Raw genomic sequence first — 24990 nt, 5'->3', positions numbered from 1 at the left:
GTATTAGGTGAAGCACCACCGCCACCGTCACCGCCACCGCCACCGTCACCGCCACCGCCACCGTCACCGCCACCGCCACCACCACCACCGTACGGGGTGGACTTGTTGGCGCCTCGCCCGGAAACTTGATAAATTTCTTCCGCCATAGAATGAGCCGGCGCTTGACATCTCCAAGTCTTTTCACCCCTTCAGGTGTAGCAATGTCAATGTCCGGGTCCTCAAACCCTTGGACTATCTCCTCCACCGTGACACGAGCATAGCCATCTTGAATGGGGTTGTTGTGGTGGAGTGCTCCAGTGGTAAAGCACTGCCGATGGCTACCTTCATGGACATGTTCCCGATAGGATAATACGGATGACATGCTTTCATCTCCTTTATATCGTCCACGGGGTAGCGAGGAGGCTCCGGTGCAGTAATTTCGACCACCGGAGGCTCCGGTGCAGTAATTTCTATCGTCGGTGCACCAGCCGGTGAGGCCTCCGTGGAAGCCACGCGCTGCTTCTTCTCCGCTGCTGGCTTGCGAGATCCATTGGATGATCTTCATGCTGCGCCCGAGCTGCCTCTCTTTCGGCTACTAGTACACTCACGGTTTTCTTCATCACATCCATTTCCGTTACCAACTGCGCCACAACATCTTTTTCCCGATCCATCTTTCTCTTACGGCTTCGTAACCGTACGGGTCATCGTTGCGGGGAACCCTATTTTCCACGGAATGGGCCCCATGCCTCGTACACGTCCTCCGTGTTCAGGATTCCCGAGGGCTTTTGTCAGGGCGTCGTTCTCTCTGTTGAACTTGATCTTCCCCTCTTGAGCATCCCTCATTGCCTCAATAAGCTTTTTTGTGGGTGTAATTATTTTGCCCTGATAAACACACTCCCCTGTCTCCGGGTTCAGCGATCCCCCATGCCCGTACCACCAGCTTTTGGCCCTTGGGTCCCATCCCTCCGTACTCGGACGGATTCCTCGCGCCCTCAGCTCGTTCTCCATCTTCTCCCACCTAGGCTGCCAAAAGCGATACCCTCCTGGCCCCATTTTATGATTGTACTCCTTCTTGGCCGCATTTTCCTTATTTTTTTCGATAGTTCAAGGAACTGCTCCGATTTCTTTTGCTTCACAAATTCTGGCCAATCATGTTGCAGGTTTCTCATATTGTCCTTTGAAAACCGGAGTCTTGCCCTGGTTGACAAAGTCATGGGCTAGATTTTGCTTGTATTTCCGGAATGCGTTGGCCATCCTAGAAAGAGCGAACTGTTTGACTAGCTTGCGCCTCTTCTTGTTTTCCGCAATCTTGTTACCCTCCTCATCGTATTTGCGGTATTCCGGAGGTAGAACGAAATGTTCCATAAGCTTGTTGAAGCAATCTTTTTTTCTCTCTTATCGACAAAAGTGAAACCAACACGTGCCTTCTTTGGCTCATTCCACTCCTGGCGGGTGATCGAGACGTTGTCTCTAACAACGGCTCCGCATTGGCCGACAAACTTGGTGGCGTTCTTCTCGGGCTCCAGCGGCTCTGCCGGTTGCTTCGTCGACAACATCGATGGTGCATGTTTCTCCTGCTTTCATCGTCTTGGTTGCGCCACGCTTTGACGACGTAATCGATTTTTTCGACGATCCGGCCGAGGGCTAAAATAAGAAAGAGAGTCGCGCGCGTTAGTACACACACATTTATTCAAATCAGTTAGTTGTATCACCAGACGCTCAATATGTATATATATATACCTCGGCGCCGGAGGTGGTTGCTACTTCCAATTGAAGCGTCGTTTATCGACGTTTCTTCGGCATCATCTTGCTGACGGCGCCCTTCATCTTCACCCTCAAGGTTCAGATAAGAAGAGATATCATCTTCTTCTTCTCCGGTCGGCACAAATGGAATATCGCCATTTATGATGCCGAACATATGGTCTTCAGTGTCCGGATCATAGTTCTCCAGAATCGGGTCAGCTATATCGTCCGCCATATGTCAGTCCTGAAAACATGTAGTCAAAACAAATTAATTGTGTATATGCCAGCATTATCATATCTCTTCTACATATAAAGAGAGAGGGCGACGAGCGGGAGGCGAGAGGGGGGACGCAGTGACCGCGTGACCGAGAGACCGGTGGCGGTGGCGAAAGGGGGACGCGGTGACCGCGTGACCGAGAGACCGGTGGCGGTGGCGAAAGGGGGACGCAGTGAACGCGTGACCGAGAGACCGGTGTGGCGGTGACCGAGAGACCGGTGGCGGTGACCGAGAGACCGGTGTGGCGGTGACCGAGAGGGCGGTGGCGGTGCCGAGGACACATAACCCTCGCCGCCCCTCTCGATCCCAAATAAAATTTTGTTAAGTTAAAATTTTAGTTACATTAAGTCTAAATTTTGTTAAGTAAAATTTTAGTTACTATTACATGTGTGAATTTTTGTTAACCTAACACATTTTTGTTAAGTAAATTTTTGTTATGTCAAAATTTCGAGTGGAGTACAAAATTATTTGTTAAATTTCGAGGGGAGTACAAAATTATTTTTGTTATGTCAAAATTTCGAGGGGAGTACAAAATGTTTGATCATTAAGTCTAAATTTTGTTAAGTCAAAATTTTAGTTTACAATTTTAATTAACAACAAGTTAATTCGTTTAAGTCAAATTTAAACTTTAATTAGTTACAAAAACAACTTAATTAATTAGTTATACAAATATTAAGTTATACAAGTTTTAAGTTATTTTACCTTTTTGTTAAACTAATTAACTATTTAAAATTACAAAGAACAAAAAAACACAAAAAAAATAAAAAAAACAGGCCGGCCCTCTCCCTCTCTCCTTCTCCTCCCTCCCTCTCTCTCTCTCTCTCTGGCGGCGCGCGCGGGGGGGCCAGGGGCGGCGAGGGCGGCGCTCTCCCCCTGTCTGCGTGGCGCGGGCGGCGCCGGCGCCGGCGCGGGCCGGAAAGGACGACGACGACGCGCGCGGTATACGGGCGGGGCGGGGAGCGTACGGTGGTTCGGGCGCGCGTGGCGGCCGGCAGTCGGCGAGGGCGCGACGGCGAGGGGCGTGAGGCGACGGCGGTGTTGTTCGGCGGCTCGGGCGCGGCGACGGCGGCGTGAGGAGCGACGTCGACGGCGGCGTGAGGAGCGACGGCGACGGCGGCGTGAGGCGACGGCGACAACGGGCAGGGCTTCGGCAGATCGGGAGTTCGTCGTTCGTGCGGAGAAGAAGATGAAGTGGCCGCTCGCGCGGCGCGCGTATTTATAATAACACCCCTTTAGTCGCGGTTGGGGAGGCGGCCCGCGACTAGAGAGTACTCTTAGTCGCGGTTGGCCACACCAACCGCGACTAAAGGGTATTTTCGCCGGGTTTTCGTTTCCCGCGGAAAAATACCCTTTAGTCGCGGTTGGCGAGGCCAACCGCGACTAAAGGTATTTTTTGAAAATTACTTTTCTTTTTCGAATTACTTTTCTTTTTCGAATTACTTTTCTTTTTCAAATTACAAATAATATATCAAAAAGTAAAGAAAAATAAAACTAATTCATTTCAAAATCTGAAAAATACATATAATATATGAAAGAAATTCAGAAAAATAAAACTAATTCATTTCTAAATCTTAAAAATACAAATAATATATCAAAAAAATCAGAAAAATAAAACTAATTCATTTCAATATGTTAAAAATACAAATAATATATCAAAAAATTAAGAAAAATAAATCTAATTCATTTCAAAATCTGATAAATACATATAATATATCAATAAATTCAGAAAAATAAAACTAATTCAATTCAAAATCTTAAAAATACAAATATTATATCAAAAAATTCAGAAAATTAAAACTAATTCATTTCTAAATGCTAAAAATACAAATAATGTATGAAAAAATTCAGGAAAATAAAACTAATTCATTTCAATATGTTAAAAATACAAATAATATATCAAAAAATTAAGAAAAATAAAACTAATTCAATTCAAAATGTTTAAAATACATATAATATATCAAAAAATTCATAAAAATAAAACTAATTCAATTCAAAATTTTAAAAATACAAATTATCAAAAATTCATAAAAATAAAACTAATTCAATTCAAAAGTTCGTTGGCCCCCTCTTCCCGCCTCTTTCCGCCGACCCCCTCTTCCCTCCTCGTCTTCCCGCCATTTCTTCCCTGTCTTCCCGCCTCTTTCTTCCCGCCAATTGTTTCCCGCCAATTTCTTCCGGCCTCTTTCTTCCCGCCAATTTTTTCCCGCCAATTTCTTCCCGCCACTTTCTCCCCGCCTCTTTCTTCCCGCCTCCTGTCTTCCCGCTCCCATTTTTCCCGCCATTTGTCACTACATATAGGTAGCCCGGCTTGGCCGACATTATCACATCTCTACAATCTCTCATCACTCTCTCATGGCTTCCACCGCACCCACTCTAACCTACCGGCGAGGTGGAGGAGCTTTGCGCCTCGAACTACCCTTGCCCTCCGGGCTACCGCGTCCCCGCCGGCCGGAGCCTAAGCGCCGGCGGCGTGCCGGTCCCTCCCGTCCCTCGGGTGCTGCGCGCCGGGCGGCCATCACGAACCACTACTACCTCGACCTCACGCCGGAGCAGCGGATGAATCCCGCCGGCATCCCGATAACCAGCATACTTGGGACGCCTTCTTCATCAATCGGCGTGAGAGGGCGCTCGCCGGGTATGAGGAGGACGGTCCGCCTCCTGGAAACTTCCACGAGGCCGGCCGTCGGCTATGGTGGTACGGCCGGACTCTCGCGAGCGTCATGGACTACATCACGGCCGGCGATACCCCCGCCTGCGCTACCCTCAGTTCGAGCCACGAGCGCCGCCCGACGACAGCGACGACAGCAGCGACGACGACGCCGGCAACTTAGAAGGCGACGACTACCAGTACAACGGCAGCGGCTATGAAGACTACGAGTATGCATATTATACGCCTAGGCAGGAGTATGACTAAATCACTCCAAATTTCATGTATGCAGGAGTATGACTTAGTCACTCCAAATTTCCTATATGCAGGAGTATGACTTAGTCACTCCAAATTTCATGTATGCGGGAGTATGACTTAGTCACTCCAAATTTCATGTATCATCGGTGCTATCTCGAGTCAATTGAATCATTCGAAAATGGACACCAAACACATCACGGGTAATATAATTCACATGATTCATTCAACAAAGTTTGGTACAATAAATTATTACACATCATTTCTTCCCTTGTGTCCCTGCTTGCTTACGATTGTGCCGTATCCATGGAGCATCCTCATCATTTAACTTAATGCTTGGGTCGGTGTTCACTTTGAAGGGCGGAATTTCAGCAAACATATTATAATCTTCCGACATGTCTGTCTTGTCCTCCACTCCCACGATGTTTCTTTTCCCTGAAAGAACAATGTGGCGCTTTGGATCATCGCATGATGTATCGATCGTTTTCTTATCTTTCCGTTTCCTCGGTTTGCTACTCATGTCCTTCACATAGAAAACCCGAGCGACATCTTTCGCTAGGACGAATGGTTCGTCAAGGTAACCAAGATTGTTGAAATCCACCATTGTCATTCCGTATTGCTTGGTCCACCTTTACCCCACCTCCTGTTAGCTTGAACCATTTGCACCGGAACAAAGGGACCCTAAAGGAGGGTCCATAGTCAAGTTCCCATATCTCCTCTATGTAACCATAATATGTGACCTTTTGCCCATTCTCGGTTGTCTGCATCAAAGCGGACACCACTTGTTTTGGTTGGTGCTCTTTTTATCTTGGGCGATCGTGTAAAATGTATTCCCATTTATCTCGTACCCTTGGAAAGTCGTTATAGTCGAAGATGGTGTCTTGGCCAACATGTACAGCTGATCTACAACCTTATTGTCACTCATTAAATGTTTTCTCAACCAACTGCCGAAAGTCTCCATGTGGGCCTTCCTAATCCAGGATTCGGGCTTCCCGGGGTTGTCCGAGCGTAAAATATTCTTGTGTTTCTCAAAGTACGGAGCCACCAAGCTGGAATTGGTCGAAGCTGTGTGGTGTGCTTCGATCGAGAGAATGGCCGTCCATACATATCATTGATTTCCTTCCGATCGTGCCTTTTCCACTTAGTCTCCCCTCGTGCCGCGATTGAGGAAGACCAATCGGCTTAAGGTCGGGAACAAAGTCAACACAAAACTCAATTACCTCCTCATTTCCATAGCCCTTGGCGATGCTTCCTTCCGGCCTAGCACGGTTACGAACATATTTCTTTAATACTCCCATGAACCTCTCGAAGGGGAACATATTGTGTAGAAATACAGGACCGAGAATGGAAATCTCATCGACTAGGTGAACCAGGAGGTGCGTCATAATATTGAAGAAGGATGGCGGGAACACCAACTCGAAAGCGACAAGACATTGGATCACATCGTTACGTAACCGTGGTAGAACTTCTGGATTGATTACCTTCCGAGAGATTGCATTGAGGAATGCACATAGCTTCACAATGGCTACTCGAACATTTTCCGGCAGGAGCCCCTCAAAGCAATCGGAAGCAATTGCGTCATAATCACGTGGCGGTCGTGAGACTTCAGGTTTTGGAACTTTTTCTCCGCCATGTTTATTATTCCCTTTATATTGGACGAGAATCCTGGCGGGACCTTCATACTGCTCGAGGCATTCAAAAAAGATGACCTTCTCTTCTTTGGTCGGAGCGTAGGCGGCACGACCTTGAAACCGTTCCGGATGCGAGGTCATCGGGGTCTTTCAAACTTTGCTTGGTCCTGCCGTGCTTCCTTTGTATCATTTGACTTCCCATACACGCCCAAGAAGCTTAGGATGTTCACGCAAATATTCTTCGTAACGTGCATCACGTCGATTGCGGAGCGGACTTCTAGGACTTTCCAATATTCTAGCTCCCGAATATAGATTTCTTCTTCCACATGGCTACGTGCCCGTCGGCTCCCTTCGGAACCGATTGTCCGCCAGGACCCTTTCCAAAGATGACTTTCAAACCCTTGACCATATCAAATACCTCAGCGACTAGTGTGTTCCGCAGGCTTCGGCCGGTGATCTGCCTTGCCGTTGTAATGCTTGCCTTTCTTTCTTACTTGGATGACCTTTCGGAAGAAATCGACGATGCCCAAGGTACACGTTCTTCTTACAATTTGGCAAATGTACACTTTCGAGTCTCATGTAAGCGGTGCGTGCATGCATTGTATCCCTTATTTGACGAGTCCGAAAGGTTACTAAGAGCAGGCCAATCGTTGATGGTTACGAAAAGCAACGCTCGTAGGTCAAATTCCTCTTCTTTGTGCTCATCCCACACACGGACACCGAGTCTGCCCCACAGCTGTAAAAGTTCATCAACTAATGGCCTTAGGTACACATCGATGTCGTTGCCGGGTTGCTTCGGACCTTGGATGAGCACCGGCATCATAATGAACTTCCGCTTCATGCACAACCAAGGAGGAAGGTTGTAGATGCATAGAGTCACGGGCCAGGTGCTATGGCTGGAGCTCTGCTCGCCAAAAGGATTCATGCCATCCGTACTTAGACCAAATCTTATGTTCCTTGCGTCGGCTGCAAAATCTTTGAACTCTCTGTCGATCTTTCTCCATTGCGTTCCATCTGCGGGGTGTCTCAACTCCCCGTCCGACTTACGGTCCTCTTTGTGCCATCGCAACAACTTGGCATGCTCTTTGTTCCTAAACGAGACGTTTCAACCGTGGTATTATAGGAGCATACCACATCACCTTGGCGGGAACCCTCTTCCGGGTTTCCGGCCCTCAACATCGTCACCAGGGTCATCGCCTCGATCTTATAACGCAATGCGAGTGCATACCGGGCATTCATTCAAATTCTCGTATTCACCGCGGTAGAGGATGCGGTCGTTGATGCATGCATGTATCGTCGAACCTCTAAACCTAGAGGGCAGACAACCTTCTTTGCTTCGTACGTAGTGGCGGGCAACTCGTTATTCTTTGGAAACATATTCTTCAACATTTTCAGCAAGTTTTCAAATGCCGAGTCAGCTACACCTGCCTGTGCCTTCCATCTCAGCAAATCCAGTGTGCAGCCCAGCTTTTTCGGACCATCATCGCATCCGGGTACAGCGCCTTCCTGTGATCCTCTAACATGCGATCCAAATTCTCCCTCTCTTTTTCAGTTTCGCAGCGTCTCCGTGCATCAGCAATGGTCCGACCAAGATCATCAACGGGATCATCACGTGCCTCTTCTTCACCTTCCCCTTCACCTTCCCCTTCACCTTCAGCATCCTCCATGAAAGTATCACCGAAATGAGCAAGATAGCTTTCATCATTGAAATCATCCCCTTCTTCATCTTCTTCCATTATAACCCCTCTTTCTCCATGCTTGGTCCAACAATTATAGCTTGGCATGAAACCGTGCCGAAGCAGGTGCATGTGAACATCTCTTGAGGAAGAGTAACCATTCTGATTCTTACATTTAACACATGGACGAGATAACAAAACCCCCCTGCTTGTTCGCATTGGCCACTACGAGGAAATCTTTCAAACCCGCACTGAACTCGCCGGAGAGTCGGTTACCGTACATCCATTGTCGATTCATCTGCATTATTATAATATAAAATATATAATTAACCATCATGCATTTGTTAAACTAACTAGCTACAAACAATATAAATTAAACAATGAACTACACACACATGCATATTGTATCAATGACGACACATCAAAGGTTCAGGTTGCTAACCGCGATCGAGGAGGAAAAAATAAATGAGAAAGCTCAAGTGTGGCTCCAACACTTCATATCATGTTTGTTTCATGCTCTTGGGGCATTTCATCAAACACCTTATGTGTATAAGAGGAACCAAAAGCAAACCTAACACTCACTTGTGAAGTTTGTGAAGAGAATGGCTCCAAATGGCTAAGTGTTGGCTGCTGGATGGGTATATATAGGGGAGGGGCTTTAGTCCCGGTTGGCCTGGCCAACCGCGACTAAAGGCCTTCGGGCACCTTTAGTCGCGGTTGGCCAGGACAACCGGGACTAAAGCCCCCCACGTGCACCGGCTGGCCACCGAGCGCCCTGGGCCCAGGCCTTTGGTCGCGGTTCGCCTCCCGAACCGCGACTAAAGGTACCATTAGTCGCGGTTCCTGCAGCGTCGCGACTTATGGGGCTCACCCGAAGCCTGTTTTTCCACCAGTGGTAGACGATAAAAGGGGCAGGAGACTGAGTGCATCATTTTGGCACATCGAATTTTTTTAACAAAAAAAATACTAGATGTAGTACATGATTTGTTCTATGCGTGTGTAAATTTTAAATACGAAATACCTTATATTCTATCGTCTGCAAAAATACAAAAAATATTGATCTGTGAGTATGAACAGTGCAAATTTCCAATCTATCAAATTTTGTCAGATTTTTTTTTTCTAAGCCTGAAATACAAGCACATTAAAAATTTACACGCTCATGTGTACTTAGTTGAATACATCCAGGTATTTTTTAGATTCTTTTGAAACTTTGAATCAAGTTTCAATTTTTTGAAATAAATGGACTTTTTTTTGCATGAGACCTGCATATCTCGCACAGTAGCTATCACTAGTCACCCGACCGTCGACCGTACACGTGATCTGAGAAGGAGGCAGTCTGCTGTTGTTTGGAGATAGTGTGGAGTTGAGGGCATCTCCAGCTGCACGACGCCATTTCGGTGTCCGCTAGCGTCCGTTTGCGTCGCACGGCGGACGCGAGACAGATCGTTTTGTCCGCGCGTCTGTTTGCGTCTGGGGGTGGCTCGCGGCCCGACGCATTTCCGCGGTAGCATCAATGTTTCCAGACAACAAAATAAAGAATTCAACAAAGTCATAGTTATTACATTCAAATTTTGAAAATTCTACATGATAATAAGATAGTATTCCTCTAGGCATGATCTTCATGGCCAGCCAATATCCACTGATGCTCAATCAGATCCGTCTGCAGCTGTTTGCAGACGTTCTCGTTAGTGACTTCTACATTCATATGTAGATAGTCCTCCCAAGATGAAGCTCCAGGAAGTGGCGCAACCATCTCACCTTGGAATTCCCAGTGGTTCTCATTACGGCCATCAGGACACTCGTTCTCAACGATCATGTTGTGCATGATCACGCATCATGTCATCACCTCATGCATGGTCTTCAACGACCATGTTCTTGCCGGGTGACGAAAAATTGCCCACCGAGCTTGGAGCACACCAAATCCGCGCTCCACATCTTTCCTGCAAGCCTCTTGCATCTTGGCAAACCTCCTCGTCTTCTCGGAGTTTGGATTACGGACAGTCTTCACCAGTGTGGCCCAGTTAGGGTAGATGCCATCAGCAAGATAATATGGCTTGTCGTATTCATTTCCATTGATCTCGTAGCTCACCCGGGGAGCTTTGCCTTGCATGAGCCTGTTGAAAACTGGTGATCGGTGCAACACATTGATGTCATTGTTGGAACCGGCCATGCCAAAGAATGAATGCGAAATCCATAAATCTTGAGATATGACAGCTTCAAGAATGACAGACCGTCCCTCCTCATGCCCGCTGTACTGACCCTGCCATCCAGATGGACAGTTTTGTCACTCTCAGTGCATGCAATCTATACTGTCAATCATTCCTGGGAACCTTCTAGACTCGTTGATAGATAGGAGCCGCCTTGTATCCTCAACAGTTGGCTCCCTACAGTAATACTGTCCGAAGACAGCAATCACGGCTCGACAAAACATGTACATGGCCTCAAGGCAGGTGCTCTCACCCATTCAAAGATACTCATCGAATATATCCGCAGCCATTCCATATGAGAGCATGCGAATAGCCCCGGAGCATTTTTGGTAGGAGGTGAAGCCTAGCGCACCTGTTGCATCGGGCCTGCATTGAAAGTAAGGGTCGTAGTTTCTGACACTACGTAGAATGACCAAGAATAGGTCCCTTGACATCCTGTACGGCGCCGGAACACTTTTTCCGGAACACCGGATTGGTGAGGTGGAAGTAGTCCTTGTGGAGCCGGGCCTGCCCTGCCACTCTGTTGCGCGGCAGGTTTTTGGAGCGCCCCTTCACAGAGCCCCGGTGCACCGGCCCCGGGTTTGAGGTGAACTCGTGGATCATGGAGGCCGCAGTAGTTGCCAATGTCTGCGTCAATTGATCGGACTCCTCGTCGGAAGAGGAGTCAACGACCTCCTTGCGGAACTTCTCCACCATATGCCACATGTCCATCTGCGTGGGTACGAACTGTTGATCAATGGCCGCGCACAAATAGCGCCGAAAACAGGAGAAGAAACCTACCGGCGCAATTGACCGAACAGTTCGTGGGCGGCGCGGAAGGGCGGCGCAATCGGCAACGTTTGACCCCAAAACAGCCGGCAGGTACGCGCCGGAGCCAACCCTGAGTACGATCCTGCTCTCCCGCGCGGCGACAACGGAGCCAACGGCGAGTACTGCGGCGGGACGGTGGCGCGTGGGGTTGGGGTGGTGGCGTCGCACTAGGGCAACAAAGAAGGGGAAAAAAAGCAAATCCAAGCGGTCGATTTCGCTGTCCCTGACTTGCGGGACCGGGTAAGAAATGGAGGACGCTCGGCGCGTCCGCCGAACGTCCGCGGAGATGCAAACCTGGCGCATATTTGGGTCAGGTTTGCATCTCCGCGGACGATCACTTTGCGTCGCCCCGCTGGAGCAGAACCCAGACGCATTTTCGGTCACGGCGGACGCAAACGGTCGCTCAACGTCCGTTTGCGTCGCGCCGCTGGAGATGCCCTGACCGGAAGGGAAGCATGTGCCACATCTACTTCTGAAGTCTTCCAATTCTCCTGTACTGCTGCTATACCACTGCCATGATTCTTACTGTTCATTTTCTGTACAACGCCTGTTGCCATTTGATGCAAGCAGGTTCATCATCAAGCTTCGAAGCTTTATCTAGTTATATAATCAACGGACAATGTGAGGCGTTTTTGGGCCAGAACTACAAAACCTGTTTAGGGGGTCTCAAGGGCAATGCCATGCATAAATCTAGCTTAATTTGGTGGAATGGCTAAGACCGTGTTTTGAAAAACGCTAGAAAATATTTAGAAAATCTAGTAACATCCTTGTTGTTGTATTAGCTACTATCACTAGTAGAAAAATGGGCTTTCGTCCGGAGTTTTAGTCCCTGTTGTGTTTGGGCCTAGGACTAATAATGTGAGCATTAGTCACGGTTCCAATGTGAGCATTTGTTTTTAATTAGTAGTATGTTGCATACAAAAGACACAAAGATCCCTATTGTGTTTGGAGTGTTGGGGCAAGGGAATAATTTTAGCATCGTGATTGCATTTCTATCGTATCTCTAGCTAGCTAACTCGATCGAGACATGTTAATTAATTTGGTCACTACTCTACTTTGTTTAAAATGTGAAGAACTTGTATTAATTAATTTGTCACTTCTCTATTCATAATGTTGTGTAAGGTTTATGATATACTTAATTATATAATACAAATGAACCAACAATGGATGTATGATGAACGACACTCTATCACGTTCATTAATAACATGCATTATTTTATCGGTGTGGCTGAGGTAAAAAAGCGGGATGGTTTTATGTGCTTTCCATGCGGTGTCTGTAAGAATATGAAGGATTACTCTTCCTAAAAAAATCTTTATACCCACATGTAACGGTTTGGTTTCATGCCCGGCTATAATTGTTGGACCAAGCACGAAGAAAGAGAGATTATAATGGAAGAAAATGAAGAGGAAGAGGATGATGGCAACTACTTTAGGTTCCCTAAATATGGTGATACTTCAATGTGGAAAGCTAAAAAAGAGGCATCAGATAAGCCCGCTGATGATGTTCGTCGAGCCATTGTTGATGCACACAGATACTGCGAAAGTGAAAATGAGAAGTTGAAGTTGGAGCGCATGTTAGAGAATCACAGAAAAATTTATACCAAAATTGCGAAGATAGTAACAAAAAGCTGGGTAGCACAATGAAATTGTTGCAATGGAAGGCAAAGAACAGTGTATCTGACAAGAGATTCAGGAAGTTACTGAAAATGATAAAGGAGAAGCTTCCAAAGGATAACGAACTGCTCGCCGGTACGTACGAAACAAAGAAGGTTGTATGCCCTCTATGATTAGAGGTGCAGAAGATACATGCATGCCCTAATGACTGCATCCTGTACCGCAGTGAGGCATACAAGAATTTGAATGCATGCCCAGTATGTCGTATAAGATCAGTATGTTGTACAAGATCAGCTGAGATGACCCTGGTGATGTTGAGGGCGAGAGCCCCAAGAAGAGGGTTCCTGCCAAGGTCACGGTTGTATGCTCCTATAATACCATGGTTGAAACGTTTGTTCACAAACAAAGAGCATGTTAAATTGTTGCGATGACAAAAGGAAGACCGTAAGAAAGACGCGATGTCGAGATATCCGCTGATGGGTTGCAGTGGAGAAAAATCTATAGAGAGTTCCCGGACTTTGCAGATGACGCAAAAAACTTATGCTTTAGTCTAAATACAAATAGCATGAATTCTTTTGGGGAGCAGAGCAACAGTCATAACACCTGGCCTTTGACTCTATGCAGGGCCGTCTCTAGGATTTTGAAGGCCCCGGGGTGAACTTTATGAATGGTCCCAAGAGAGGAAAAATCAATAACATATATAAATGGGTAAAATTAGTAGTATCAATAATTTTCAGTAGCATTAAAAACTTATAAATTTTCTTGCATCTGTTCCAAACAATGCAGTATTATAGGAAGCTACAAAGGCATAACCAAGGGAGATAGCATACCAGGAAACCATTCCGTATGAATGACGAACAGGGAAGCAGATGCTCTTGTCAAAAGAAATAAAATTTGGTAACAAAAAAGTAGAGTCGGGCGGAATGGTCTCGTAGTTTTTATTCGGAGAATTACTTGTAAACTGCTGATCTAATCTCTCCCCAACTTTTTGCGGACTTAGCCTAGGTCGTGAGCGACTAAGTGAAGCAGTTCCATCTCCAACTCTCCTTGATAGTTGATGGCCTGCAAGAACACAATGTCAGTCGTTTATGTTTTTGTGGAAGTATTATTTCCAGTTTTCATATCGTATCCCAACTGATACGGGAATGGAGGCCTATGTGGAGCCTAATTTCAGGACTCCACCAGCCTAGTTATCTTATTTTATGTAATGGTCATATGTGGGCCAATTAGGGTTTTTAATAAGTTGAGTCAGTTTTGGTTTGGGCCTCTCCAAACCAAGTTAGAGAGGCCCACAAGGGCTGGCCGGCCACCACCCCCTCATATAAGGAGATGGTGCCGTGATACGTCTCCGACGTATCGATAATTTCTTATGTTCCATGCCACATTATTGATGATATCTACATGTTTTATGCACACTTTATGTCTTATTCGTGTATTTTCTGGAACTAACCTATTAACAAGATGCCGAAGTGCCAGTTCCTGTTTTCTGCTGTTTTTGGTTTCAGAAATCCTAGTAAAGAAATATTCTCGGAATTGGACGAAATCAACGCCCAGGTTCCTATTTTTCCCGGAAGCATCCAGAACACCCGAGAGTCGCCAGAGGGGGGCCACACAGGCCCCAGATGATAGGCCGGCGCGGCCCGGGCCCCGGCCGCGCCGCCTTATGGTGTCGTCGCCCCTTCGACCTTCTGACGCCGCCTCTTCGCCTATATAAAGGTCCCAGACCTAAAACCTCGATACGGAAAAGCCACCGATTGACGAAACTCCGAGAAAGACTCCGGGGCGCCGCCACATCGCGAAACTCCAATTCGGGGGACGAAGTCTCCGTTCCGGCACCCTGCCGGGACGGGGAATTGCCCCGGAGTCATCTCCACCGCCGTCTCCACCGCCATCGCTGTCTCCATGATGAGGAGGGAGTAATTCACCCCGGGGCTGAGGGCTCCGCTGTAGCTATGTGGTTCATCTCTCTCTTTGTGATCTAGTTGAATATCATCTATGTGCTACTCTAGTGATGTTATTAAAGTAGTCTATTCCTCCTCCATGATGTAATGTTGGCAGTGTGTGCATCATGAAGTACTTGGTATATGCTATGATTGTGATGAAGTTAACTATTACTATGATGGTATTGATGCGATCTATTCCCCCTTTCATAGCTGATGTTGACAGTGTGCATGCTATGTTAGTACTCGGTGTAATTGTGTTGATCTATCTTGCACTCTAAGGTTATTTAAATATGAACATTGAATATTGTGGAGCTTGTTAACTCCGGCATTGAGGGTTCGTGTAATCCTACACAATTAGTGGTGTTCATCATTCAACAAGAGGGTGTAGAGTAGTCCTATTATGTGATCATTGTTGAGAGTGTCCACTAGTGAAAGCAGGATCCCTAGGCCTTGCTTCCAAGCATCGAATCTCCGTTTGTTTCTTGTTTTGTTACATGTTTGCTCGCTGCCATATTTTATTCAGATTTCTATTACCACTCATACTCATCCATATTACTTGCATCTCACTATCTCTTCGCCGAACTAGTGCACCTATACATCTGACAAGTGTATTAGGTGTGTTGGGGACACAAGAGACTTCTTGCTTTGTGGTTGCAGGGTTGCTTGAGAGGGATATCTTTGACCTCTTCCTCCCAGAGATCGATAAACCTTGGGTGATCCACTTAAGGGAAACTTGTTTGCTGTTCTACAAACCTCTGCTCTTGGAGGCCCAACACTGTCTACAAGAATAGAAGCTCCCGTAGACATCAAGCTATTTTCTGGCGCCGTTGCCGGGGAGGAAAGGTAAAAGGCACTCATACTCCGGTCCCAGGTAAAAGTACTTTTCTGGCGCCGTTGTGTGTGTGCTCGAAGCTATTTCCTTTAGATCCTGCAATTGCATCTTTTTGTTTCTTGTTTTTATTTTCACTAGTTAGGCATAATGGAAAACAACAAAAATTTTGGTGAGCTTTTTAATCTTTTTCCTAATTTAGAATTGTTTGATGCGAAAATTAAAAAACCTATGGAACATATTAGTATGAACGCTTTGAACACCATTGTTGCTAATGATATGGAAAATTCTAAGCTTGGGGAAGCTGGTTTTGATGAGCATTATCTTTTTAGTCCCCCAAGCATTGAGGAGAAAATTTACTTTGATGATACTTTGCCTCCTATTTATGATGATTATAATGATATTGGTCTTTTAGTACCACTTGTTATGGAGGATAAATTTGATTATGATTACAATATGCCTCCTATATTTGATGATGAGAATAATAATGATAGCTACTTTGTTGAATTTGCTCCCACTATTACCAATAAAATTGATTATGCTTATGTGGAGAGTAATAATTTTATGCATGAGACTCATGATAAGAATGCTTTATGTGATAGTTATATTGTTGAGTTTGCTCATGATGCTACTGAATATTATTATGAGAGAGGAAAATATGGTTGTAGAAATTTTCATGTTACTAAAATGCCTCTCTATGTGCTGAAATTTTTGAAGCTACACTTGCTTTATCTTCCTATGCTTGTCACTTTGCTCTTCATGAACTTGTTTATTTACAAGACTCCTATGCATAGGAAGCATGTTAGGCTTAAATTTGTTTTGAATTTGCTTCTTGATGCTCTCTTTTGCCTCATACTCTATTTTTCATGTGAGCATCATTAAAACTGCTGAGCCCATCTTAATGGCTATAAAGAAAGAACTTCTTGGGAGATAACCCATGTGTTATTTTGCTACAGTACTTTGTTTTATATTTGTGTTTTGGAAGTTGTTTACTACTGTAGCAACCTCTCTTTATCTTAGTTTTGTGCTTTGTTGTGCCAAGTAAAGTCTTTGATAGTAAGGTTCATACTAGATTTGGATTACTGCGCAGTTTCAGATTTCTTTGCTGTCACGAATTTCGACCTGCCTCCCTGTAGGTAGCTCAGAAAATTAAGCCAATTTACGTGCGTGATCCTCAGATATGTACGCAACTTTCATTCAATTTGGGCATTTTCATTTGAGCAAGTCTGGTGCCTCAATAAAATCCATCTTTACGGACTGTTCTGTTTTGACAGATTCTGCCTTTTTATTTCGCATTGCCTCCTTTGCTATGTTGGATGAATTTCTTTGTTCCATTAATGTCCAGTAGCTTTATGCAATGTCCAGAAGTGTTAAGAATGATTGTGTCACCTCAAAACATGTTAATTTTTATTGTGCACTAACCCTCTAATGAGTTGTTTCGAGTTTGGTGTGGAGGAAGTTTTCAAGGGTCAAGAGAGGAGGATGATATACTATGATCAAGAAGAGTGAAGACTCTAAGCTTGGGGATGCCCCGGTGGTTCATCCCTGGATATTTCAAGAAGACTCAAGCGTCTAAGCTTGGGGATGCCCAAGGCATCCCCTTCTTCATCGACAAATTATCAGGTTCCTTCTCTTGAAACTATATTTTTATTCGGCCACATCTTATGTACTTTACTTGGAGCGTCTGTGTACTTTTGTTTTTGTTTTTGTTTGAATAAATGCTTGTGTGGGAGAGAGACACGCTCCGCTGGTTCATATGAACACATGTGTTCTTAGCTCATAATGTTCATGGCGAAGGTTGAATCTTCTTCGTTAAATTGTTATATGGTTGGAATCGGGAAATGCTACATGTAGTAACTCTAAAATGTCTTGAATAATTTGATACTTGGCAATTGTTGTGCTCATGTTTAAGCTCTTGCATCATATACTTTGCACCTATTAATGAAGAAACACCTAGAGCTTGCTAAATTTGGTTTGCATATTTGGTCTCTCTAAAGTCTAGATAATTTCTAGTATTGAGTTTTGAACAACAAGGAAGACGGTGTAGAGTCTTATAATGTTTACAATATGTCTTTTATGTGAGTTTTGTTGCACCGGTTCATCCTTGTGTTTGTTTCAAATAACCTTGCTAGCCTAAGCCTTGTATCGAGAGGGAATACTTCTCATGCATCCAAAATCCTTGAGCCAACCACTATGCCATTTGTGTCCACCATACCTACCTACAACATGGTATTTCTCCGCCATTCCAAAGTAAATTGCTTGAGTGCTACCTTTAAATAATTCAAAATTTATCACCTCTGATTTGTGTCAATGTTTTATAGCTCATGAGGAAGTATGTGGTGTTTTATCTTTCGATCTTGTCATTTACTTCTGACAGACTTTCACAATGGACTAGTGGCTTCATCCGCTGATACGTCCAATTTGCATCACTATTTTATATCATAATTTGCTGTTATTCATTGATATATTTCATATTGGGACACAATACTTATGTTATTTCATCTATTTTGCATGTTTCATGATTATTTGGAGATCGAGCACCGGAGCCGGGATTCTCGCTGGAAAAAGCACCGTCGGGATGCAATATTTCGGAAGATCAAGCTGTGGAAGGAAGTTTTACCAAAGATTCTATTTTTCCGGATGACGAAGGAAGCCGGAAGGGGGAGCCGGTGGACCCAAGGTGGGCCCACACCATAGGGCGGCGCGGCCCATGGCTCTGGCCGCGCCACCATGTGGTGTGGGGCCCCCTCAGCCTCTTTCGCCTCCTTTTCTTCGCGAAACCCTTCGTCCCGAAGACCTAAGCCGGAGAGGAATCCTCACGAAGGGTTACAGCCGCCTCGCGGGGCGGAGAACACCGAGAGAGAAAAGAGCTCTCCGGCGGGCAGGAATCCGCCGGGGAAATTCCCTCCCGGAGGGGGAAATCGACGCCATCGTCACCGCCATCGAGCTGGACATCATCTCCATCACCATCATCATCATCTCCACCATCATCACCGCCATCTCCACCGCTGGACATCGTCACCGCTGTAGCAATTTGGGTTTGATCTTGATTGTTTGATAGGGGAAACTCTCCCGGTACTGATTTCTACTTGTTATTGATGCTATTGAGTGAAACCATTGAACCAAGGTTTATGTTCAGATTGTTATTCATCATCGTATCACCTCTGATCATGTTCCATATGATGTCTCGTGAGTAGTTCGTTTAGTTCTTGAGGACATGGGTGAAGTCTAAATGTTAGTAGTGAACTATGGTTGAGTAATATTCAATGTTATGATATTTAAGTTGTGGTGTTATTCTTCTAGTGGTGTCGTGTGAACGTCGACTACACGACACTTCACCATTTATGGGCCTAGGGGAATGCATCTTGTACTCGTTTGCCAATTGCGGGGTTGCCGGAGTGACGAAAACCTAAACCTCCGTTGGTATATCGATGCGAGGAGGGATCGCAGGATCTCGAGTTTAAGGCTGTGGTTAGATTTATCTTAATTACTTTCTTGTAGTTGCGGATGCTTGCAAGGGGTATAATCACAAGTATGTATTAGTCCTAGGAAGGGCGGTACATTAGCATAGGTTCACCCACACAACACTTATCAAAACAATGAAGATTAATCAGCCGTATGTAGCGAAAGCACTAGACTAAAATCCCGTGTGTCCTCGAGAACGTTTGGTCATTATAAGTAAACAAACCGGCTTGTCCTTTGTGCTAAAAAGGATTGGGCCACTCGCTGCAATTATTTCTCTCGCATTTTACTTACTCGTACTTTATTCATCCGTTACATCAAAACCCCCGAATACTTTTCCGTGAGCATTTACAAGTGAATCCTTCATCGAAACTGCTTGTCAACACCTTCCGCTCCTCGTTGGGATCGACATTCTTACTTATCGAAGATACTACGATACACCCCCTATACTTGTGGGTCATCAAGACTATTTTCTCGGCGCCATTGTCTGGGAGTGAAGCGCTATTGGTAAGCGGAATTGGTAAGGAAAACCTTTACTCGTTTGTGCTGATTTTATTTCTGCTCGTTGCTATAAGTCATCATGGAGAGATCTTCTCTTCAATTTCTATTTGGGAAATCTACTACTACCGCAACGGTAGTGGATGAGGCGCCGAGTGAGGAAGTAATACCATATAAAATACCTACGAAGGGGATGGAACTGTCCATCCTGGTGATCATTTACTGTTTTTGCATGAATTATGCGGGTTATTCAAATGTGCAGGTATTGCTATGAATGAAGTTAGGAAGAAGCTATTCTCTATATCGCTGTCCGGTAAAGCGGCGCATTGGTATAAATTGCTGAAGAATGGTGATTCTCTTGATTGGGAGGACATTGTGCCTTTATTTTATTCCAAATTTTATCCTCCAAGTGAAATTCACAAAGATCGGAACCGCATATATAATTTCTGGCCTCATGATGGAGAGAGTATTGCCCAAGCTTGGGGGAGATTGAAGTCTTTAATGCTCAAATGCCCCATTCATGAGCTTCCTGGTAATGTTATTATTGATAATTTCTATGCAAGACTTTCTTTTCAAGACAAGACCTTGTTGGATACTTCTTGTTCCGGATCATTTACACGCAATAAAGAAGAGTTTAAAAGGGACCTTCTTGATCGGATCCAAGAAAATACCGAAGGTTGGGAGAACGACAAAGATAGAGAATCGAGTATAATTTATGATTATAAATGCATTGAAGCTTTTATGGATACCGATACATTTCGTAATATGAGTGCTACATATGGTCTTGATTCTCAAGTTGTCTGCAAATCTTTATAAAGCTTTTGCCTCTCATTATAAATTACCTAAGAAGAATTTTGATAAGTATCATGAACCGTATAAAGATAAAATTGATTCATCTATTAATAAATGTGTTGTAGTTGAAACTAGCGATCGTGTTATTCCTGAAGCTTATATTGAAAAAACTCCTAATTTTCCTGCTAAAATGAAAGAGTACTCGTTATAAATAGTGTGGTTCATAAAAGTGAAAAGAAACATATAGAACTCGAAGAACAAATAAAAGTTGAACTCTGTCGTTGCAATAGTTAAAGATCTTGTGACTCGAAAATGTGGAGGATGGTCATATTATTTTACGTGAAGATGCTTCTAATATTGTTTCACATCCTAATAAACCCAAACAAGCTAGTGTTCCTATGCTATCTCGTTAGAATTGGTGATCATTGCTATTATGGTTTATGTGATATTGGTGCAAGTGTTAGTGCTATTCCTTATGAGCTTTACACGGAGATTATGCACGAAATTGATTCTTGTGAACTTGAAGATATTGATGTGGTTATTCAGCTGGCTAATAGAGAAACTATTTCTCCAATTGGTATTGTTCGAGATGTGGAAGTTCTATGTGGTAAGATTAAATATCCTGCTGACTTTTTGGTACTTGGTTTTGTTGCTAGTGATTATTGTCCTATCATTTTTGGTAGACCTTTTCTAAATACTTGTGGAGCTATTATAGATTGTAAGAAAGAGAAAATTTTGACTAAATTTGCTGGTGAGTCTTATGAGTTTAACTTCTCTAAATTTACCAAAACTCCTTATAAAGCTGATTTGCCTAGTAATGATTTTAAAATGGAGCAATGTGCATCTATTGTTCTTGTTCCTAATAATCCTTTGCGAGCAACATTTGGAGAATAGCGAGAGTGAAGTTTTTAGGAAAGAAAGAGATGAGCTTGAGGAGATTTTTCTTCGCCAACCTATTCTCAAGCATGATTTACCGGTGGAAGACTTGGGTACAACACCGCCACCAAAGGAAGATCCTGTTTTTTTATTTAAAGCCTTTGCCTGATAATCTTAAATATGCTCATATTGATGATAAGAAAATATATCCTGTTATTATTAGTTCTAAGCTTACAGAGTTTGAAGAAGAAAGATTATTGCAAATATTGAAGAAACATCGAGGTGCTATTGGCTATACTCTTGATGACTTGAAGGGGATTTCTCCCTCTATTTGCCAACACGCCATTAATATGGAAGATGATGCGAAGCCTGTTGTTGAACCTCAGCGTCGTCTAATTCCCAAGATGAAGGATGTGTTTTGTAGAGATGTGAAGAAACTAACCTTGTTCTTAATTGGGAGAAATGCCACTTTATGGTTAATGAAGGAATTGTATTGGGACATAAAATTTCTGAGAGAGGTATTGAAGTTGATAGAGCTAAAGTTGAAGCTATTGAGAAGATGCCCTATCCAAGGGATGTTAAAGGTATTTGTAGTGTTCTTGGTCATGCTGGGTTTTATAGGAGATTTATTAAAGATTTCTCCAAGATTTCAAAGCCTCTTACTAATCTTCTTCAAAAAGATGTACCTTTTGTTTTTGATGATGATTGTAAGGAAGTTTTTGAAACTCTAAAGAAAGCCTTAACAACTGCTCCTGTAGTTGAACCTCCTGATTGGAACTTACCTTTTGAAATTATGTGCGATGCTAGTGATTTTACTTTGTAGGCGCTGTTCTTGGACAGCGAGTAGATAAAAAATTAAATGTTATTCATTATGCTAGCAAGACTCTTGATGCTGCTCAAAGAAATTATGCTACTACTGAAAAAGAATTGTTAGTCTGTAGTCTTTGCTTGTGATAAATTTAGATCTTATATTGTTGATTCAAAAGTTACGATTCATACCGATCATGCTCGCAATTAGATACCTTATGACAAAGAAAGATGCTAAGCCGAGGCTTATTAGATGGGTACTTCTTTTGCAAGAATTTGATTTACATATTGTAGATAGGAAAGGTGCTGATAATCCCGTTGCTTGATAATTTGTCTAGATTGGAAAATATTGCTTATGATCCTGTTCCTGTTAATGATAGTTTTCCAAATGAACAATTGGCTGTAATAAAGGTGAGCTCGCGAGACAGTCCTTGGTATGCTGATTATGCTAACTTTATCGTTTCCAAGTACTTGCCTCCAACCTTTTCAGCTCAACAGAGGAGGAAATTCTTTTATGACTTGAGCCATTATTTCTGGGATGACCCACACTTATATAAAGAAGGAGTGGATGGTATTCTGCGAAGGTGTGTTCCTGAATATGAACAACAAGAGATATTGAGTAAATGTCATGGTAGTGCTTATGGAGGACATCACGCCGGAGATAGAACCGCGCAAAAGGTTCTACAATCAGGTTTTTATTGGCCAACTCTCTTCAAAGATGCAAGGAAGTTTATTTTATCTTGTGATGAATGTCAAAGGGTTGGTAATATCTCCAGACGCAATGAAATGCCTATGAATTATACTCTTGTTATTGAACCGTTTGATTGTTGGGGATTTGACTTCATGGGACCTTTTCCCTCTTCAAAAGGTAACAATCATATACTGGTTGCTGTTGATTATGTTACTAAATGAGTGGAAGCCATACCTACAAAAAGTGCTGACGGAGAGACCTCGTTAAAAATGCTTTTAGATATTATTTTTCCTAGATTTGGAGTACCTAGATATATTATGACTGAGAGAGTGGATTTGGTGATCAGGGGGGTACGTGAGCACCCCCTAGCCACCGTTAGATCAACTTTGAGATGCAAATTCTGCTCACGGCCACCATACGGCGTTAATGCACCACCGCTCAAAAACACACAGCACAACCGCTCCTCCACTTGCCTCATCTCCTCAACCGTGTCGCCCCGGCCTCCCTCGTCAGTTCGAGGAGCCGCCCGTCCGCGCAAACCCGGGCTCAGCCGCCGCCGGCGGGACCCAATCAGCTCCGCCCTTCCTCTAGCTGCCGATGCGGAATTCTTCCTCGCCATCGCTCCTGCGCGGAGACCACCCGCGCCCAGCGCCACCCCTCTTGGCCGCTCGCGCCTGCGCCGCCCTACCGCCGTCGCTGCTCGTCTCCGCTCGCCGCCAAGACGCCCGCGGCCGCCGTTCACCTCCCCGACGCCGGCCTCGCCGCTGCTCCAGCCAAGCCCGACGCCGCGGGCCACCGCCTCTTCTCTGGCCCCGCCTCGTGCCTCCGCGTGCTGCGCCGCACCGCACGCCGGCGCCCTCCTCTGCAAGCTCGCCAGCCGCCGCTCGAGCTCCTCGCTGACTCGCGCCGCTTCTGAACCCCGTTGTATGCCGCTGCTGGACCTCCCCTACCGCAGCAGATGGAGCTCGAGGAGGACCACCTGCAGAATGAGCGATTGCATACATTAGTTGGGTTCTTCAATTTCATTGGAAGTTAATAACGATGAGCGATTGTACACAGTAGTTGGTTTGTTCAGTTTCATAGGAAGTTCTAAATGTATGGGTTCAACTTCAGCTTCAGCACAGTACCACACTATGGAGTAGTAACCATATGTAAGCATGAGCTAAACAATTCAGATAGGAGATAGCACTACTCCTACTCAGATAGCAAATGAAGTGGGCAAGCATTAGCTAAGCAATTTGTAGAGATGAATTAACAAACACAAACCAGAATGATGTGGCGCAAAGGATGACTTCTTTTTTCTAAACTGGTTGCCTTATTCTCTTATTACCATGATTGTAGCATATCAAAGGAGTATTATGGAAATAGCAATGTACTCATTCTGTACTTATGGTTTACAGGGAGTACTAGTGGCCAAAATAAGTATCATCTAAATCAATTGTTTTTTTAAAAAAACTACTCCAGTAGAAATGTCCAGTAGTAAATCTCTGGATTTCGGTTCGAGAGCTATAACCTCAACATCAGTACTCCGATGTGGATTGTGGTTTTAATTTTGCTCCAGAGCAATAGCCTCAACATCAGTACTCCAATGTGGATTGTGGTTTTAATTTTTCTTCCAGAGCTATATCACAGGGATTAATTGTAATCATGTTTTGGTTCTACTTTTAAGAGTTCAATCATGCTGCTGCGGGTGGGTTGTGGGCAGAGCTTGTAAGCAACAGAGCTTGTAAGATTAAAACCGGCTTATTCCCCATCTCTTCAGCCTCACCGGCTTGACGATGGCGATGCACCAGCCGCATGGCGACGACAAAGGCGCACAAAACCATGGACGAAGGGATAATAAGTAGATGGCCCTCTCATGGAGAGAGGACGAAAGAAACGAACGCTCTCGGTGCGCACCTGCCGTGGCGTGCTCTGCGGAGGCGGCGTTCGTCCACCGCCCCGGCGCAGCGCCTCCATCTGCTTGTTGGCGGTGACCTCTTCAACCTTGACAGCAGCGGCCTCCTCCTAGAGCTCGTCGACGGCAGCCTGTCCGCTCCGCGCTCGTCGGCGGCCTCCCCTGCGTTTGCCGGCGAACGGGTCGTCGCGCGCATCTCTCCATGCCTCGTCGGCGACGGAAGCATCTTCATCGAGCTCAGCCGTGCGCAGCCTCCCGACGCGTTCTCGTCAACGGTTGTGGCCGCGGAAGCCTCCTCCCCGTGCTCGGCGGCGCGCTCGGCGGCGCTCGACCTCCTCACGCTCGGCGGCGCTCGG

This window comes from Lolium rigidum, chromosome 4 (genome assembly GCF_022539505.1).
Source record: "Lolium rigidum isolate FL_2022 chromosome 4, APGP_CSIRO_Lrig_0.1, whole genome shotgun sequence".
NCBI classification, from domain to species: Eukaryota; Viridiplantae; Streptophyta; class Magnoliopsida; order Poales; family Poaceae; genus Lolium; species Lolium rigidum.
The sequence above is the reverse complement of the archived record's forward strand: the minus strand, read 5'-3'. Positions refer to the sequence as shown.